Consider the following 6814-nt stretch of genomic DNA (forward strand, 5'->3'; position numbering starts at 1 on the left):
AAGGTCAACATTTGTTACCCACCACTAATTGCCCTTGAACTGAATGGCTTGCTACACCACTCCAGGGGACATTTAAGAGTCTGCCCCATCACCGTGTGTCTGGAGTCACATGTAGGCCAGACCAGGTAAGGATGACAGATTTCCTTCTCTTGGGAAATCAGACAACCAGATGTGTTTTTCCTGACGTTTGTCAATGAAATCACGGTCATTATTAAATTCCAGTTTTCCCATTGATTCAAATTCTACTGAATGCTGTGGTGGGATTTCAGGAATCCAGAACATTCCCTGGGTATCTGGATGAACAGTCCAGCAACAATACCACTAGGCCATCACCTTCCCAGCATTATTGTTTCTATACCACAGCAGGGCCTTCCGGCACTACACAGAGGATATACCGGAAGGGCATTTGCCTTGTCGGGAGACTCTAAAATGGAGAATCATATTCTCAAAATATAGGGTTGGCTACTTAGGAGTGAGAAAGGGAGACATTTCTTCATGACACCGCAGTGACCCTATACCCCAGAGTTATAATATTGGGATATAGATGTATAGGGAGAAATATAACAAGATTCATCCACATCACTTTAGGTCAAAAGTCACATGTCGGCTAGACCACATAAAGCACATCAGATTTCCTTCCCCGAGTGACAAATGAGCCAGATAGGCTGTTACTTTTTGAAAGAATTTTATTTTTGTGTCAATAAGCTTTGACCCAGCCAGCTTAGTGCTCTCCTGTTTATTTTATTTTATTTCCTCCTCACTATCAGTGTACCCAAAGAGAGCTTAGCAACAGTTCTTATATTTAAATAGGATTTCTTTACAGCATTTGGTGATATTGTCTGTGTTGCCATCCCTGAGAACAGCTTTGTAAATTATTTTTAAACTAAGTTTAAGTACCTCCCACTGTTATGGTGAGATTTGAACTATCCCAAAACTATTGACCTGGTTGACTAGGTCAGTGATGTTCCCACTTTGCCAACACCTCCCCTAAAAGGCTTCCATTTCCCGAAGGTGATGTACTGTTTATTTTGTGACTGTCTTGTGCGTACATGTTCTACACAGAGAGGGGAACAGACAAGCGTGTACACAGTGAGTGATTCATCACCTTTTGACCTGACGTGCACGCAGGAGAATATGAGTTTTCTGTGAGACATACCTGAATCATATTGGACAAAGGGTGTGTCCTTGATATTCTACTTGGTGTGTGTCGTGTAGCAGATGCCTGCACCTAAATTACAGTGTGACTCATTCTGGATTCCCTGCACATTTTCGGAAACGTAAGACTCTTTAAAGGTCAGGGTAAATTTGCCACTATCTAACTGAACCAGAGGGCTGCTCCTTCATTAGAGAGAAACAACTGGTGGCGGTTTAAACTGAGGGTCACCACCTCTCCGAGCAAGTTCTGTGGTTAAGAGCCCAGACCTTCATGGTGAAGTCAACCACTACATTGAAGCCACACTGTTGGTATCATTCATCTGCCATCCAAGCTGTTACAGGTTTTGAGGAAGTACAGAGGCAGAGAAAGCTGTGAGAGAATGAAAGAGAAGAATCTGTGCAGGATGACCAACTTATATGAACTAAAAGGGGTGGCATGACGGCTCAGTGGTTAGCACTACTGCCTCACAGTGACAGGGACTTGAGTTTGATTTCACCCTCGGGCGACTGCGTGGAGTTTGCACATTCTTCTTCTGTCTATGTGGATTCGCTCCGGTTTTCTCTCACATCTCCAAAGATGTGCAGGTTAGGTGGATTGACCATGAATAATGTCCAGAAATGTGCAGGCTAGGTGGGTTAACTGTGACTACTATCTAGGGCTGTACAAGCTAGGTAGGTTAGCCATGGGAAATCTGAGGATATGGTGGTGGGGGTGGGGGGGGGGGGGGGGGGAGGGTTCTGGATGGGATGCTCTTTGGATGGTCAGTGTGGACTCAATGGGCTGAATGGCCTGCATCCACAGTGTAGGGATTCTGGAAGGCATTAATTATTTGTTGACAGGGTGCCAAAATTTGTTGTTCATCCCTAACTGTCCTTGAGAACATAGAATATAGAACGTTACAGCACAGTACAGGCCCTTTGGCCCTCAATGTTGCGCCGACCTGTGAACCAATCTGAAGCCAGCTACCTTACACTATCCCATTTTCATCCATATGCTTATCCCATGATCGTTTATATTCTCTTAAAGTTAGCGAGTCTACTACCGTTGCAGGCAAGGCGTTCCATGCCCTTACTACTCTCTGAGTAAAGAAACTACCTCTGACATCTGCCCTATATCTATCACTCCTCAATTTAAAGCTAAATCTCCTCATGCTAGCCATCACCATCCAAGGAAAAACGATCTCACTGTCCACAGTATCTAACTCTCTGATTATCTTATATGTCTCAATTAAGTCACTTCTCAACCTTCTTCTCTCTAATGAAAACAGTCTTAAGTCCCTCAGCCTTTCCTCATAAGACTTCCTCTCCAGTTGTGAGCTGCCTTTATGAACTGCAGTAGTCTGTGTGCTGTTAGAGAGGGAATTGCAGGATTTTGACCCAGAAATTAATGCTGGTGACCATTAGAATGACTGTGAGAAGGAGTTGACGGGCTCTGAGAGGGGGAGGTTTGATGGGGGTAGGGAAGTGTGCGCCCTGTTCCTCAACAGCAATATAGGTACACCCAGGTAAATAGTGCTGTGAAGAAGGCATATGGTGTACTGGGCTTTATTGGTAGAGGAATTGAGTTCCAGAGTCCTGAGGTCATGTTGCAGTTGTATAAGACTCTGGTGCAGCCTCATCTGGAGTATTGTGTGCAGTTTTGGTCACCATACTATAGGAAGGATGTGGAGGCATTGGAACGAGTGTAGAGGAGGTTTACCAGGATGTTGCCTGGCATGGTAGGAAGATCGTATGAGGAAAGGCTGAGGCACTTGGGGCTGTTCTCATTGGAGAAAAGAAGGTTTAGGGGAGATTTGATAGAGGTGTACAAGATGATTAGGGGTTTAGATAGGGTAGACACTGAGAACCTTTTTCTGTTAATGGAGTCAGCTGTTACTAGGGGACACAGCTTTAAATTAAGGGGTGGTAGGTATAGGACAGATGTTAGGGGTAGATTCTTTACTCAGCGGGTTGTGAGTTCATGGAATGCCTTGCCAGTAGCAGTGGTGAACTCTCACTCTTTATGGTCATTTAAGCGGGCATTGGATAAGCATATGGAGGTTATTGGGCTAGTGTAGGTTAGGTAGACTTTGGTCGGCGCAACATCGAGGGCCGAAGGGCCTGTACTGCGCTGTATTTTTCTATGTTCTATGTATAGACAGCATAGAGTCACAGAGGTTTACAGCATGGAAACAGGCTCTTCGGCCCCACTTGTCCATACTACCCAGTTTTCACAAATAGTCTAGTCCCATTTACCTGTGTTTGGTCCATATCCCTCCGTACCCCTCCCATTCAGGTACCAGCCCAAATGTTTCTTACATGATAAAACTGTACTCACCTCCACCACTACCTCTGGCAGCCTGTTGCAGACACTCACCAATGTCCGTGTGCAAAAAATTGCCCCTCTGGACCTTTTTGTATCTCTCCTGTCTCACCTTAAGCTCCTTACTGCAAACCTCTCAAAGACAATTAGGGAGAGCCAACAAACTTTAACATGGCCAGAAATGCCCATATCTCGTGAATGAATTTGAAAACACTGTTCCTGTGCTCCAAAATAAAAGTTACATCATAATTTAACAATGGAGAATAAATTATCTCATTTTCATTTATTGTCAAGGTGGGGAGGAACTTGTATTTTTGATAACGGCTCATTACATACTCAACATGGCCCAGTCGACTTTATGAATGAGAAACTACTTTCAAAATGCAGTCATGTTTGCATGATTGGCAGGTATAGAAGACTCTAGTGTATGCAACAAGGTCCCACAAACAACAAATTCATGCATGGCTAGAATTTTCTAGAAAAAGCTTGAAAATTCATGCATAGTATTGCTTGCGGGGTGAATATTGGCCAAGATTCATGGGCCACACGTGGGCGGCGTGGTGGCACAGTGGTTAGCACTGCTGCCTCCCAGTGCCCGAGACCCGGGTTCAATTCCTGCCTCAGGCGACTGTCTGTGTGGAGTTTGCACGTTCTCCCTGTGTCTGCATGGGTTTCCTCCAGGTCCTCTGGTTTCCTCCCACAGTCACAAAGATGTGTGGGTCAGGTGAATTGACCATGCTCAATTGCCCGTAGTGTTAGGTGGGTCAATTGCCCGTAGTATGGGTGGGTTGTGCTTCGGTGGGTCGGTGTGGACTTGTTGGGCCGAAGGGCCTGTTTCCACACTGTAAGTAATCTAATCTAATTCTAAGATGAACCCTATGCTTGTCCACAAAGAATTTCCACACTCACCAGGGGGTACATGGGGTGTTCAAATGCCAGTTTTAGCAGCACATGTAAATAGTGTGCAATTCAATTTAAGTACAGTGTCACTCACTGAGGCTTACTGTGATTGTCAATGTGTAGTAGGCTATCAGTTTATTTCACCCTCATCAGAGATTTTTGTTTAATCATTCACAGGATGAGGGCGGCGCTGGCTAGTCCAGAACTTATTGCCCATCCAGAGGGTAGTTAAGAGTCAATCACATTACCTTGAGTCTGGAGTCACATGTAGGCCAGACCAGGTAAGGTCAGCAGAGTTCCTTCCTTAAAGGACATCAGTGAACCCAATGGGTTTTTCCTGACAATTGACAACGAACAATGGCCATCATTAGATTTTTCATTCCAGAGTTTCATTGATCTGAGTTGAATTAGCTTTATTGTCACATGTATGCATTTATAAGTTGAAAAATGTGTTGCTGGAAAAGAGCAGCAGGTCAGGCAGCATCCAAGGAGCAGGAGAGTCGACGTTTCGCTTATGCCCGAAACATTTATTCTCCTGCTCTTTGGATGCTGCCTGGCCTGCTGCCCTTTTCCAGCAACACATTTTTCAGCTCTGATCTCCAGCATCTGCATTCCTCCCTTTCTCCTACCTCATTTATAAGTTGCCGAATACAGTGCCATCTGAGGTACAGAGCACCTAGGTACAATCCTTAGTTACAGAATAAAGAAATGAGGAAAAAGAAGGACCATTACAGCAATTCACAGTAGTACCGTAGCTCAGTAAAACCAAGACAACATTGCAGTCTCTCTCCAAAGGTTGTCCACCACAGACCAGCACAGGAGACCTCCACGTGGTCTGACCATTGGCTGCTGCCGCACTCTGCACTGGCCCAGGAGACGCTGGTGTCCCCGCTTTGGACCACAGTGGGGGTTGCTGGTTTGGCCCACAGATCACCGGTGTTCACTTTGCCCCACTGGTCTCTTGTGTCCCCTTTGACCCTAGGTCCCTGGTGTCCCCCTTTGTCACATAGCTCTCTGGTGTCTACCTTTAACCAACTGGTCACAAGTGTCACCTTTGACCCACAGGTTCCCAGTGTTCCTTTAGACCCACTGGTCACCGGCATTCCCTTTGGTACACTGGTCATTGGAGTTTCCTTTGGCCCACTGGTCACTGGTGTTCCCTTTGGTCCACTGGTAACCGGTGTTCCTTTTGGCCCACTGGTGATCGGTGTTCCCTTTGACCCACAGGTCTCCAGTGTTCACTTTGGCACACTGGTCACTGGTGTTCCCTTTGGGCCACTGGTCACCGATGTTCCCTTTGACACACTGGTCACCGGTGATCCCATTGGTCCACTGGATATCGGGGTTCCCTTTGACTCACTAGTCATCGGTGTTCTCTTTGACCCGCTGGTCACCGGTGTTCTCTTTGGCCCATTGGTCACTGGTGATCCTTTTGGCTCACTGGTCACCGATGTTACTTTGGCCCACTGGTCACCGGTGTTCCCTTTGGCCCACTGGTCCCTGGTGTGCCCTCTGGCACTCTGGTCCCCGGTGTTCCCTTTGGCCCACTGGTCACTGGTGTTCCCTTTGGCCCACTGGTCACCGGTGTTCCCTTTTGCCCACTGATTACCAGTGTTCCCTTTGACCCACTAGTCATCGGTGTTGCCTTTGACCCACTGGTCACCGGTGTTCCCTTTGGCCCACTGGTCACCGGTGTTCCCTTTGGCCCACTGGTCACCGATGTTCCCTTTTGCCCACTGATTACCAGTGTTCCCTTTGACCCACTAGTCATCGGTGTTGCCTTTGACCCACTGGTCACTGGTGTTCCCTTTGGCCCACTGGTCACCAGTGTTCCTATGACCCACTGGTCACTGGTGTTCCCTTTGGCCCACTGGGCACCAGTGCTCCTTTTGGCCCACTGGTCACTGGTGATCCCTTTGGCCCACTGGTCACCAGTGTTCCTATGGCCCACTGGTCACTGGTGTTCCCTTTGGCCCACTGGTCACCAGTGCTCCTTTTGGCCCACTGGTCACTGGTGTTCCCTTTGGCCCACTGGTCACCAGTGTTCCTTTTGGCCCACTGGTCACCGGTGTTACGTATGACCCACTGGTAATCGGTGTTCCCTTTGACCCACTGGTCATCGGTGTTCCCTTTGAAACACTGGTCATCAGAGTTCTCTTTGACCCACTGGTCCCCAGTGTCTCCTTTGGCCCACCGGTCACTGGTGTTCCCTTTGGCCCACTGGTCACCGGTGTTACGTCTGACCCACTAGTCATTGGTGTTCCCTTTGACCCACTGGACACTGGTGTTACTTTTGACCCACTGGTCATCGGTGTTCCCTTTGACCCACTGGTAACCGGTGTTACTTTTGATCCACTGGTCACTGGTATTCCCTTTGGACCACTGGTCACCGGTGTTCCCTTTGGCCCTCTGGTCACCGGTGATCCCATTGGACCACTGGTCACCGATGTTACGTCT

The sequence above is a fragment of the Hemiscyllium ocellatum genome, chromosome 33 (genome assembly GCF_020745735.1).
Source record: "Hemiscyllium ocellatum isolate sHemOce1 chromosome 33, sHemOce1.pat.X.cur, whole genome shotgun sequence".
In the NCBI taxonomy this organism is placed as follows: domain Eukaryota; kingdom Metazoa; phylum Chordata; class Chondrichthyes; order Orectolobiformes; family Hemiscylliidae; genus Hemiscyllium; species Hemiscyllium ocellatum.